Source organism: Microtus pennsylvanicus, chromosome 18 (assembly GCF_037038515.1).
Source record: "Microtus pennsylvanicus isolate mMicPen1 chromosome 18, mMicPen1.hap1, whole genome shotgun sequence".
In the NCBI taxonomy this organism is placed as follows: domain Eukaryota; kingdom Metazoa; phylum Chordata; class Mammalia; order Rodentia; family Cricetidae; genus Microtus; species Microtus pennsylvanicus.
Genome location: NC_134596.1, coordinates 16,405,034 through 16,418,958, shown reverse-complemented (window position 1 = coordinate 16,418,958; position 13,925 = coordinate 16,405,034). Strand labels below are relative to the sequence as shown.

Below are 13,925 nucleotides of genomic sequence, written 5' to 3'. Positions count from 1 at the left end.
TTGCTTTCCTGAGCTGAAATGTCCAGGGGTTTCAAACTCTCCACATTCAAACTGTACCCCCACACTGACCAACTCACACTGCAAGGGGCAGGACCTGGCCTCAGGAGTTTTTTAAACTCTCCCAGGTGGGTTCCAGTGTGCCCCAGATGTTGACAGCCAGTGACTTTGGTTTTCTTGGTATAATGTTGAAGAAGAGAAAGTCAGAGATCTCTGATCCCTTCTGCAAGATGTCTCCCACCTCACGTGCCAAGGCTAGCCACAGGCTTGGAAGTGAGGAGTGCATCTTGCCAATGAAAAGACAAAGAAAAGACCACACTGCTTTTCCCTCTCCTGGGCTTCTCTGCTCACATCAGAAGAGGAAATGAAATCGTAGCACACACCGCCTGACTCATTTGAGCTCCCGGGCTTCCCCGGAGCAGGTGTCATTTTTGTGATTCAAGTGAATCTCAAAGACAAGTGTCGTGGAGTGGGTGCATTGGCCTGCAAAGTGATGCCACCAAAGAGCAGAGAAGGGTGATGGCCAAAGAGGTCCAGGTGAGCTCAGCACCTTTCTGGGTATCCTGTGGGACTGACCTGAGCTGGTGGTGTTATTGTCGGTGTCCTTCCTAATACTGAGCTCCAAATGCTGACCATTAAAAGAGCACTTTGCCTATTTGATACACTGCCTGGAAACACCCTTGGCTGGGTTGCCATTCACAACAGTAAATTCTGTGAAGTGGCCCATCACCCCAAAGAACACTGGTGATGGAGGTTACCTCCAGGGACATTTCTAGGGTGTGCCATCTTGTTTTGTGTGTGGAGCCTGCTTCCCCCACTGGTTTATGTGGTTTGGTGTTTGGTTGGGGAACACAGTTTCACTGTGTAGCCCAAGCTGGCCTTGAACTTGCAACTCTTCTACCTCAGTGTCCTGAGAGCACAGGCACCTTAGAGGATTTTTTTCTGGTATATTTGGGCAGGAGCTCATATAACCCAGACTGGCCACGAACTTGCTGTGTGTTGAGGATGGCCTTGAACCCCTGCTCATCCTGCCTCTGCCTCCCTCCTAAGGGCTGGATGGGAAGCACTCACTGCCAAGCCTATCTTTAGCGGGTGCTGTTTTAATGTCCTTCCCACCTCTCTATAAGCCGCAGCTAACACAGGGGGCGCAGCCTTCACTGGGTCTCTGGGCAGAGCACCTCTGCTGGCTGAGTGGGAAATGCAGAGAAGACCTTGATTAGATTCCACGGCATAAGGCTCCTTGGATTCTGTTGCTGTTTGGGTAAGGAAGGTTCCAGAAGCCACAACACATGATCAGATCTGCTCAGAAACACTTTTTAAACAGTAGAAGTGAAGCCAAGTGAGACCTGGCAAAGCCATTTCCCTGGTCCTTGGTGTCCATCTTAAACAGCCAGATTCTTGCCTCCTGAGAGCCTCACTCATGATGGACAGCTGAGCAGTGTTAAACTGTAATGCAGCAGAAAAATAGCTTGTTGCTTTGACACCTAGAAAAGAGAACTCAGAAACACCAGGAAAAGCTTAGCCGGGTTCTGGAGCCTTAGCCGTCATCCTGGCACAGCCGCCAGCGGCAGGCACAGGGCTTGCTGGACAGTTGTAAGGGTTGGAAATAAACAAGGACTGAAATTAATTTCGAAACAGCTCAGTGTGGAAATCATTTTCTCTTTTACATCTCTCAGATGAGTAAAGATAAATTAGATCTTGCCATCGAGAGTTCGCCATTCGTATTCATCTTTAGATTGTCCCTGACTTACATAATTTAACCACTGGCGGTCCCCGAGCCGGCCTCTGCGTTGGAGCTGAGCAGCAGGCTGTCAGTGCTGAAGCAGGTCTTCGTCTATGTGCCCTGGGTGGGCGTTTTTATCTGCACACTGAGCAGGGAGGGCCATGGGCATCCAGGGAGGCTCCTGCCTTTGCTGGGCCTGAGGGAGCTGCCAACTGCCCTGACTGAGTAGGGGCTGCATGATGGTTAAACCTTGTGGTCATAGACTACAAACTCTTTTTTTCAAGTATAACTAAGACCTTTGGGGAGCACTTTCCTCCTAGGTAAGGTCTCACACTTTCCTAGTGCAAAGGATTTTCTTCAAGAACATTTATGTGCTCATTGCCACCATTTAAATTCCTTGAACCCCTGAGTAGCTGAAGGTTCTGTTTCCGGTGGCAGAGGCAGAAATTAGCATTCCCACATTTGTCTCAGGATTAGTGAGGCTCTGAAGAAGTAAAGGCAGTGCTGTTAAGATCCCAAGTTCCCTCAGCCTGGCCTATTCACCCCCTACTTATGTGAGAGGAAGAGAAAGCCATTTGCTCTCCTCAGAGGATCACAAAGCAAACTCAGGCATCCTCCTGTTGATTTTGCTTTTCCTGGTCTTGCTATAGTGGTCATAGCCATTACCTACGGCTCTACTTCCCATGGTGTCATTTACTCACAGTCAATTTTGATCCAAAATAGTAAATGAAAAATCCTAGATAAAACCATGCTTAAGTCTTAAATGGTTTGCCATTCCAAGTATCATGGTGAGCTCTCGTACTCTTCCAACCCATCCCTTCCCGGTGTGATGCAGCCCCTTGTCCAGTGCCTCCATGCTGGAGTTTATACCTGATTAATAGTCACTTAGCAACTGTCTCAGCTCCCAGATAGACTCTCAGAGTATTCCAGGGCTTATGCTTAACTAATCCTTATTTTACTAATAGTGGCCCAAACACACAAGAGGAAATGCTGGCAGTTCAGATATACATTTTGAGAGAAGGACAAAATTTACTTGACTTTTATTATAACTTTTTATTATTATTCTCTTGTTAGTTTTGTTGTTGTTATTTTACTATGTGTAATATACAAATTTAACTCATATAACTGGCATAAATATATACACATACACAAATATATATACATACATATATGTGTATATATGATATATATATGTATATATGAGCATAGTATATTTAGGGCTTGGTATTAGCCACAGTTCAAGCATCCCCAGAGCTCTCAGGATATCTCCCCATGGATAAGACAGGACTGCTATATTCTACACAGGCATTATTTTTCTCTGATCTTCACAGACTAACTTTGCAGTAGATGTTCATCCTGTCCTGTGGGGCATAATACAGCTAGAGCTGTCCTATGCAGCAAGGCCTCTTAAAGAGTTCTCTTAATCACAGCCTCTTTTAGCCCAACAAATTGTTACAGGTATATAGCTGTATAAGATATGCATGCAAATCATTTACTTGTAATAAATCATAAATAGTTCTATTTCAAAACAATTCTTTGTTACCTATAATTTATAGGTCACTAGAGATTCAAGCAAATTTGCATACTAATGAGGTGGTGTGCTTGTTCATTTTTACATAAAGGATTAAATCTCAGTTGACTATTTGATGCTGCGGGACTTAGAGCTTCATCAGTATGGTGCAGAAGCAACTGATACTTTGATTTTCTATGTCAAAAAGACCATGTCCCATAAATTTGTAGTACATGGTAACAGAAGTATGATTAGGGCCATATCAGAAAGCTCTAGAAATTCTGTCATAATCCCCAACTGGAGCTCACTGAATGGTTGTTTTTTTTTTTTAATGAAACTTGTCCACAAATCAAACTACAGTTTCTAAAATCCCACAGTCTAGCACAATGCAGTCTATAGGTATTCTTATTATACTTACATGAGACATGGCAGTTGACAACTCTTGGAGGTTTTTGTTTTCCTCAAATTGTTGGGTCTCTGTAAAATTTTATATGTAGTGAAAAGCCTTGCATTTCAAACCTTAGTCCAGCCTCCAGACCGAGGTGTTCCGGGAGCCTTTGTTGGTGTGCTGGGACAGGACAGTGTTCCATGACAAGTGTCTGTGCTGTGTGCTTCCACCCGTGACTCTAGTGAAGTCACACGATACCACATGGTAACACCACACGGTAACACCACACGGGTGACACCACACAGGTTTGCCGTGTCTGCTCTGCTGGAAACAGCTCAGGGTTAAGACACGTTCTGTTTGGAGCTGTTTCGCAGTCAATACGTGTTCAGAAGCCTTCTACTGTTGCCAAAGGTTTGTGACTCCCCCACACCGCCACCTCCATGTTCAGTTTCATGGCCCCACATGGGGTCACAAGTTACAGTTTAGGAAGCTTGGATATAAGGTAGTAGTTATCTAAATTACTCACGCTTCGCTAAGAGCAGAGAAAATGATTGATAACCTGGACATGCAGAAAACCATTGCTTAATCTTACAGGACAAACTGGAAAACACAAAGACAAAGAATAAGAGACGAGGAAACATTCTAAATGTTAGGACTGTTGGGTATAGCTCAGAGGTTTCGATTAATCACACTGCAGGCAAGACTGCAGACAAGCAAGAACTGAGCTTGGGAAACTCACTGGAACTATCCAACTTTTATCTATCTCATAAATATTGTAAAGCACACATCAATTATATTTTTTAAAAAATAGATGGTTGGCATTTCCAAATGTTAAAAGCATGCTTCCAAATATAAATATAAAAGCATACTTCTAAATATAAAGACATAATATGGATGTATTTAAATAGTAAAATTATTTATCCTAAGCTATTTTTAAAATAAACTTTTTTTAAAGGGGTAGTAAAACCGGTGAAGGTCATATCTGAAGTTTCACCTAATTGAGAGGCTGGGGAAGGAGAATTGAGCCCAGGAGTTCCAGAACAGCCTAGGCAACATAGGGAGACACCAGCTCAACAAAACAGAGGAATAGAACGCAAACTGACAAAAAAAATTTAAACCCAAAATAGATCGATACTGGATATGATTGATACGATCTCATCAGCTGGGATTAATGTACAATTTAATTCAGCCAGGGTCTGTGAGTCTTCTGCTGCACTTGGGACTCCACAGCAGCTTGATCGCATCCACACCTCTACAGGCTGGATGCAGGTTACAGGTCCCACTAGATACAAACAGAAGAAATAAGCAATGAATTCACATGTGAGAAGACTCAGATAGCAACAGGAAAACATACACAGGCGCATTAGCGATCATGGAAACCAAACTAAAGCACTGTCCCCCACCTATGAAACTATCACAATGACACAGAAATGCTCAGTAAGACATTTGGCAGGGCCAGAGCAGCAGGTACCCCAGTGTTGTGCTCCTGGCATTGCGGTTGGCTCCGTATGGGCCCAAGTAATTGGCATCACGTGACAAAGATTGTTAAACCTTTTTTTTCTTCTAGTAATCTCTTCTGAATATGTAATTTTATCTCTCAAGTCTATCTTTAGGACATAATTCAAAGGCATCTAAGTGATTGCCAAAACAGCCAAACCCCACTATGTGAGAGAGGGAAAACTGGGAGTAAACCCCAAATGTCCAATAGTAAGAAGAAACCATGTTGACCATGCCATACCATCCAGTGAATAACCCAGCCAGGAAAAATAGCCCTGTCTTCTCAACACCCAGCACACTGCATTTTGTCCCCAAGACACCCTGCAAACTTTAGCCCCACACAACATCCTTGGGAAGGTTTTCCTCAATGCGCACTATGAACACACACCCTCTCTTACCTCTCAGGACTTCCTGGCTGCTCGAAATTCTTAGCAACATCTAGAGCTGACTCTTAGGATAACATTCCTATTTAACACCAACTGCATTACCTGACCAGAAGCGTCCTGAAAGCAGGGTCTCTGGCCACCTTTGTTCACTCCATGTTAGCCATGCAGTGTAGATCCTGAAATGCTTGGTAGATGGTTGTACGTATGTTTGGATGGATCATTGAATGTATGCATGAGTGAATAGGTGATTGGATGAGTGAGTGGGTATTGGATGGATCATTGTATGTATGCATGAACGAGTAGATGGTTGGATGGAGAGGTGGGTGATGGGTAGATCATTGGATGCATGCATGAATGAGTATATGGTGGATAAATGGATAGGTGGGTGGCTGATGGATGGAAGGATGGAAGGCAGATGGATGGATGGATGGATGGATGGATGGATGGATGGATGGATGACTAAATGGGTGAATGGGTGGATAATTGGCTGTATAAATAGGTTGTTAAATTTTTCAATTTTAAATAATATCCCTTCTATATATAAATGATCTCATAGTTAAAATGTACTCTGCTAAATATTAGGCTTTAATTTCTCACCTAATTATGAGGCAGAAATCTTGTATTTACTTTAAAATGGAAGAACCTGAGATGGGCTCTCAGTATTAAGTTAAATATCTTTGTTAACTACGTAAGAATTTTCATTTCTTGCTTTTTCTCTTTCTCAACTGTTAGCAAAGTAGTAGGAGATTTCTTATAAATTTCCTATATTTTAAAAGAAAAACCAAAATTGTATAAGAAAAAGGTGCCTTTTTGTTTTCGTTTGTTCATTTTGTTTTGTTTTTCAAGGCGGGGTTTCTCTGTATAACCCTGACTATCCTGGAACTCACTCTGTAGACCAGGCTGGCCTCAAACTCACAGAGATCTGCCTGCCTCTGCCTCTCTAATGCTGGGATTAAAGGTGTGAGCCACCACTGCCTGGCTTATAAAAAGGGCAATATTGATTGGGGGACCCTCTAACTTTTCAAGAACTTGGGCTCAGTGTGAAGTGTTTGTTGGGCATGCAAGGGCCTCTGGGTTCTATCACCAGGGTGGAAAACAAGAGAACTAATACAGACAGAGCCAGACTTTTCTAGGAAGCATCTCGCACACAGCTGGCAGAAGGAATACATGATCCCTTTCCTTCAGAAAATGAACTGTGGTTGTCCAGGTCTTGGTTACCACCCTGCTAAGTTTCTAGAGAGACTTTAATTGGCCTTGGGATTGACGTAGTTGGATTTGGGTTAAATTGTATTCTCTTTTAAAAGATATTATGGCAGTTTTTACACCCGTGTGCACACATGCAATTGGCCTGGGATTTTGATGGCTCTTACAGAATTGCTAGTTTTGACTCATAAAATGAAGTGAGCAGCTGTGTTAAGGAACCATTTACCCAACAAGGGGGTTGTTTGTTCTTTAAACTTTTACTTGAGAACAGTTTATGTTGAATCAGGACCTTCGGGAATGGTTCTCTTAGTTAATCCCCTTGGGTTAATCAACCCATGTTTACTTTCATTGTCACTTTGGGGGGTTTAGTTTTGTGAGTCCTGTTTTCAGTGCAGTCAGTGACTTACGATACCTGTCCAACAACAAAGTCTCCCGTGTTGTAAACAATGATTTTACACCCATTTACATACTGCTATTTTTACTCTTGGGTTATTAAGTATTAGTTTAATTTCTGTTTTAAAATGTCCTCACCAATTCTGTGCATGTATATGATGTATCTTGATTAGATGCACCCCAACTCCTCCCACCTCCCACTGCCCTTGAACACCCTCCCCTAACCCCCACACACGGTAACCCACTGATCTTTTTGGTTGGATCTTGCGCAAGCAGCCATAACTCTAGTGAGGTCAGGATGCAATTGCCATGTCCTGCCCAAGAGATGGCATTTTATAGTACTCCTCTCCACCCCCTGCTTTATATTTATTTCTGCCCCCATCACTAAATCCCCTAAACTTGCAGGAGGAATGGAATAGATTCCCATTTAGAGCTAAGCACTTGACACCCTCTTATCCTCAGAACTTTGACCAGTTGCTAACTGCAGAAGCATCACTGCCTAGGGCTGAGAACAACACCAACCTAGGGGTATAACCCTCAATGTTTAGAAGGCAGTTCCACCTGGCCATTTAGCAAACCAGTGATAGAGGTTGCCCCTGGGCCTCTGGCCTCCCAAGCCACGCGCTTTTGCCCAGGTTTGTCTACTTTACCTGACTCCCTCATGGAGCCAGCCTCAAGGGCATGCCCCCACCACCAGAAGATTCCCACTAAATCCCACTTCCTGGTTTCCCTCCTCTTCCCAATAGCATGCTGGAGATAAGACCTTTGTCACTAGGCTTCAAGGCTATTCCGAATCTGAACCACAGTCCCTTCTGGGCTTTGCCTGACTGGTTACCAGTTGCTGTTTTCCTAAGGTTTCCTAGCAAGTCACCAAAGCATAGACTAAAACAGATACAAGGTTCCTCTCACCCCTCTGAAGCCCCAAAGTCCCAAACTAAGGAGACACTATCTTCAGACGTCATCTGAGAACCTCCGCTGAACACAGGAAGTCCGGGGGCTGCTTTACTCTCTGATCTTCAGGCAAGCTTTATTTATTAAAATACAAATGAAATGTCACTACAAGCATGTGTACAGTGTGTTTGTGTGAAAAACTTCTGGTATTATGAGGACAGCTCAAGGGGATCGGTCTAAGGAACCATTTGATGCATGACTGGGAATTGAAAAGGGGGGACTAGGGCTTGCATCCCAATATCTTCCTCCAGAGCATATCCCAGTGACCAGAAGACTTCCTGCCGAGAGACTTAGCAGTTCTCTCCTTCCATCTTTACTTGAGTTCCAGGAATCAGACTCAGGTTTCCAGATTTGCACGGCCAGCACTCTTACCCACTGAGCGTCTCACCAACCTCCCACCCGACCCTTTAACAGCCTGAGTCCCTGCCACCACCTTGGAAAACAACTTCCCAAGCCATCGCGCAGTACCTCTGTGGGGAGGCAGTGCTTCCTCTGGGCTCCCCTTCATTTGGCCAGGATTTGAAAGGCTTGGAGAAAACCCCAGGACACTTTCCATCTGTGTTCCCTGGTGCGTGTGGCTTGACCACGGAGCTGTTGAGCCGCTCAGTGCCAGCTGCTTTTGATCCGTTGGTTCTGCACTCGGGAAAGGGTTATGCAATGGCTGGCTGTGCTCCCCCAGTGCCTGGTTTGTGGTAATTCAGCCCAGACTGACACGAACAAGCAATGAGCACTGTGGGCTTGCTAAACTCTGTCAACTGCATGGACACAGTTGTCATTTTTGTGTTCTTTGTCCTCTCTCGGGCAATATGAATACTTAGGTATCCTGGGTACCTGGGAAACAGAAATGATAATAAAACGTGTCAATCCAAAGTTTCAGTGTAACCCAAGACTAGGTGGAAGGCTTCCGTGTTTGTCTACAACATGCCCATCTAACTCAGTATGCATCAGCCTACAAGCCCGTCTGTCTTCCAAGGATGTCATGTAATGGGCTTTCATTTGGGCCACCAACCAGCTCCCAAACCATGATATGGAAACTTATTATTAGTATAAATGCTCAACCTTGTCTTATGCTTGTCCCTCTGGCTCTTATATCTTAAATTTACCTGTTTCTCTTCATCTATGTTTTGCCTCCAGGCTTTTACCTTTCTTTTATTCTGTATGTCCCACTCCATGTCTGGCCTGGCTAACTGACCCCAGGCCCCTCTCTCCCTCTTTCTCTCTTCTCTTCCCCAGAGCCTAGATTTCTCCTCCTACTTATTCTTTCTGCCCACCAGCCCTACCTAACCCTCTACTGCCTAGCTATTAGCCGGTCAGCTTTTTATTAGACCAGTCAGGTGCCTTCGGCAGGCAAGGTGAAACAGCAACACATCTTTACATAATTAAACAAATACAGCTTTAAAAAGTAGCAAGCTTTGCATAGTTAAAGTAAGATTCTGCAACAATGTTGTCCTAGCTTCAGGCTTCTTTCACAAGGCTTCGCTCTAGGCAGGAGTTTATCAGATGTCTGTTGTGAAGAAACTCTGGGTGGGACCTAGAAAGAGCTCAAAGAACCAGCGGCAGCAATTGCTTCCCCTCTCCTTTGGGTCTAGTGAAGTCAGTGGTACACACTGCACTTCTCCATGTGGGTGGTTCTCTTCTAATAGAATGATCTCTGTTCAGGTTTCCACACAAGCATCCTTTCTCTGTTGAGTGGGTTCATCATTCACTCTTGAGTCTGTGAGGATCAAAAAACGTGAGCTAAGGCAGTCAGAGGCTTGCAAACCCACACATGCCCACATGCTCACCTATGAACCTAAAACTTCCTGATTGTCTGACATAACAGTGGACACATTCCACTGCTGTACAACAGCATCAAGCAAGATGCTGGCCTTCTTCTGTAACAGAAACACATGCTCCATGTGGGAGATAAAGAAATGGGGTGCTCCATCTGAGAGAGAAAGAAATAAGGTGCTCCAACCTAGAGACAAAGAAATGGGTGCTATATCTGGGAAATTAAGAAATAAGGTGCTCCAACCTAGAGATAAAGAAATGGGGTTCTCCATCTGGGAGATCAAGAAAGGGGGTGCTATGGTGGGTTGCTTTGTCCTCCAAGGGTTTCTGTACTGGAGAGCTAGTCTCTAGCATGGAAGTTTCCAGAGATGGTAGAACTTTTGAAAGGTGGGATTGGTGGAAAGTGTTCAGGTCGTTGGAACCTCGCCCTCAGAAGGAGTCATTGCTGGGTCCACACAGTGAATTGTGTGGAAAGCAAGCCAAGCCTGTGAATTCCTCTCGGCTTTCCTTCTCAGCCTGTTATCTCCCTCCCTCCTGTGTTCTACCAGGAGGCTACCTGCCCTCCTGGGAGGTAGTCAGGGTGTGTCTGCCCAGGCCGAGCCAAGTCTACACCTTGCTGCCACACGGAGTTCTTTTCCTTAGAAATCCCCTACGCTCAGCATGGCTTCTCTAGCCACAAGAAAGAGACTACTCCCTAGGGTTTTGCAGGGGTGACAGAATTCAGGCAGGTAACAGAATTCTGAACTGATTTTTTAAGTATTAGATAAAGCCAGCAGTGCCCGGCTAAGGTAAAGGCAGGGCAGCTCTCCAGGGTATCAGAATGACTGGTGTAAGCATAGAGCTGTGTCCAGCCAATGGGCAGAGAAGCGGCGCTGCTCCAGCAGTGATTAGCATACCTAATGCTCACATCTTGGTTTCTAAATAGCATTTTCCTTGAATGAGAATCAGAGCTGAGGCCAGGACTTGCCTGGGACAGCATCAGAGGAAACTGGGGCGTCTGATTTTGCCAGGAATCATCACCCCAGTGACCAGAAAAAGTCAAAAGAACACAGGCACCCTCACAGGGGACTTCCCCCTGGACTAGCTGGGACACTTGGGCATTCAACAAAAAGTGTGGTGATGATGAATTTAAACACTTTAAAGAACTGCCAGTTCATGTAAGGGACACTTTCTTTCTTCTTTTTTTTAATTGATTTTTATTGAGCTCTACATTCTTCTCCACTCCCCTCCCTGTCTCTCCCCTCCCCTTCAACCCTCTCCCAAGGTCGTAAGGGACACTTTCATGAGGTGGGCACCCAGGGGCAAGGTGACAGACAGTGAACGTAGGAAGGAAGTTTGTGGAAACACCACATGACACCCACCATTGTATTCATTGATTCAGGCCAAGACTGACAATGTTGAATTCACTCAAAGTCAAAGCAGTTGTAGGAACAGAGAACACACACACACACACACACACACACACTGCATAGTGCTTGTGAGACATAAAGGGTCAAATGGACTTTAACCAGCTGTAAGATCAGGCAGGCACTACCTTGACTGAAGATCAAATGGGGCCCCAGTGGTAGAATCACCTGGTACCTGATGCCCCCTGGTGGGATTTGGTGGGAAGAGCGCCACACTGTAGCCAACCTTTGCTCAAATGTTTAGCCTGAGTCTCAACTGTCATCTACTTTACTGACACAACTTCTAGCCAGGCAAGTATGGGAGATTATTCTATAAAGGCAGTTGGAATGATTTGGAAAATTGCAATGACAGAGTATTAAACACATTTCTGGGGCAATGGCGGAGACTTGAACATGGGGCATGCATTGGATATCCTTGTGCCGCTGTTACGCTGCTTGAAGAACAAACGTTCTGTATGAAAAGATTTCTGTTCTACTGAGATGTGTGCTGGCGTCTTTAGGGTGGCATGTTGCTCTGTTGTCCTGACTAGTTTCATGCCAACGTGACACAAGCTAGAATCAACATAGAAGAGGGAGCCTTAGCTGAGAAAATGCCTCCATAAGATCTGGCTGCAAGGCTTTTTTTTTTCTTTAGTGACTGATGGGGGAGGGCCCAGCCCATGGTGGTGCCATCCCTGGGCTGGTGTTCCTGGTTCTATAAAAAAGCAGGCTGGCTGGGCGGTGGTATACACCTTTAATCCCGGTACTCGGGAGTTCGAGGCATCCAGATCTCCATGAGTTCAAGGCCAGCCTGGTCTACAAGAGCTAGCTAGTTCCAGGACAGCTAGGACTATTACACAGAGAAACCCTGTCTCGATAAACAAAACAACAACAAAAAGAAAGCAGGCCAAGCAAGCCACGGGGAGCAAGCCGGTAAGCAGCACCCCTCCATGGCCTCTGCATCAGCTCCTGCCTCCAGGTTCTGGCCCTGTTTGAGTTCCTGTCCTGACTTCCTCTAATGATGGACTATGATGTGGAAGTGTAAGCCCAATAAACCCTGAACTAGGACACATGCTATGTTGTGCCATTCACAAATGGTTCAGCAGAAAGTGAAGAGTTTTGTTTGGGGGCTTTGAATGTGCGTGTGTGTGTGTGTGTGTGTGTGTGAGTGTAGTGTGCGTGTTTACGCATGCTCACATGCACACAGTGGGGAGATAGATAGATAGATAGATAGATAGATAGATAAATTTATATATGCACTAAGATCCAGAGGCATTGGATCCCCTCAATGCTGGCGTTGCAGGCAGCTGTGAGTGTGCTAGGAACCAAACTCGGGTGTTCCACAAGAGCAACAAGAACTCTGAACCACAGAGCCACCTCCCCAGCCCAAGAGCTTATACTTTTATGTTTGGGAAGAACTGGAAGACAGCCAGCATGGTGCTGCTTTGGCATCTGTGAGGTCCCTTGGGTCCTAGTTCAGATCTTTGGCAAATTTTAGATTCTTCCAGACTTAAAAGTAAGTGGGAAAAGACACTAGGAAGAAAATATAAAAAGGCAAGCCAGAGAAACTGAGTGGCTTAGCTAACAAAATTAGCTGAAGCTAACACTCCTCTCTCTGCTGTTCATCCTTCTTCTTCATCTCAAGGAATGAAGAGGGAGATGAAGGTTGGAAGGACAGGCACCCCACCTTTCCAGGATTTGGCTAAAGGGAGCTAAGACAATGTACACAGCACCACCTAGTGGCCAGCTATGGTCACCCCTCAGCTGCTGCCAATTACAAAGGCCAACCTATTGGCCAACCCACCCTATTGGTACCTTTCCCACAGTTACTGTGGTTCCTACATTTGTGAAACACTAACTTTTGTTTATATTTCTGGCCCTGTAATTTTTGTTATTGATTTACAGTTGCCTTGGACAAACAAGCCAAAAAACAGATTTTTTTTTTCTCCCACAGAAACCCAATTGAATCCTAGATTCTTTAACAACCTGATGACGGAGGAAAGCCTTATCCTTACATATCTAGCCAAGACCCATTTGCTGCCCAACAATAGCAAACCACTGGGATTTCTGACTTCCTCTTAAAAAAAAAAAAACAGCCAAATAAGAAACATGTTTTGGGCTTGCCACAGCAAGGGGCTGATGTTTGCATATGGCAGAGGCTTGGGACTCAGGGGTACAGGGTAAGCCTCAAAACAGAGCCAAAGGGATGTTCTACCATATCCTCATTGGATCTATCGTCCAGGGAAACCCGAGACACCACTGGGAGTAGGACTCCTGTGTATCTGTGCAGGGGCCATGTTTATCCTGTGTATGTGTGCAGGGGCCATGTTTATCCTGTGTATCTGTGGAGGGCCATGTTTATCCTGTGTATCATGCAGGGGCCATGTTTATCCTGTGTATCTGTGGAGGGCCATGTTTATCCTGTGTATCATTCTGTAGGAGGGGCCATGTTTAACTTTCTCTGGTTGAGATGAATTCAAAGCAGAGCCAAAAATTAGGGAAGCTGACTGTTACCAATATAGTCCTGGTCTGACTGTTACAGAAGAAAGTGGTGAGCTCACTAAGTTGTTACTGTAGCTATCACTGGTGATTTGACTTCCTGGGCTATTTGCTAAGGGAGTTGGTTTCTTGCTTTGGGCTGTGGACCATAGTTTCAGATTTCCATTCCCTGTGACCTTTAATCTGGAGGCAGCCAGTCCAAAGTGTGGCCTGGCGCAGTGCA

The 13,925-nt window shown here is 45.0% G+C and overlaps 1 protein-coding gene across 1 annotated transcript in view; it reads left to right on the top strand.

Moving 5' to 3' along the window:
• Lrrk1 (leucine rich repeat kinase 1) overlaps positions 1-13,925 on the top strand; it is a 136,381-nt gene that overhangs the window by 68,421 nt on the left and 54,035 nt on the right. The gene's annotated exons all lie outside the window — the stretch shown is intronic.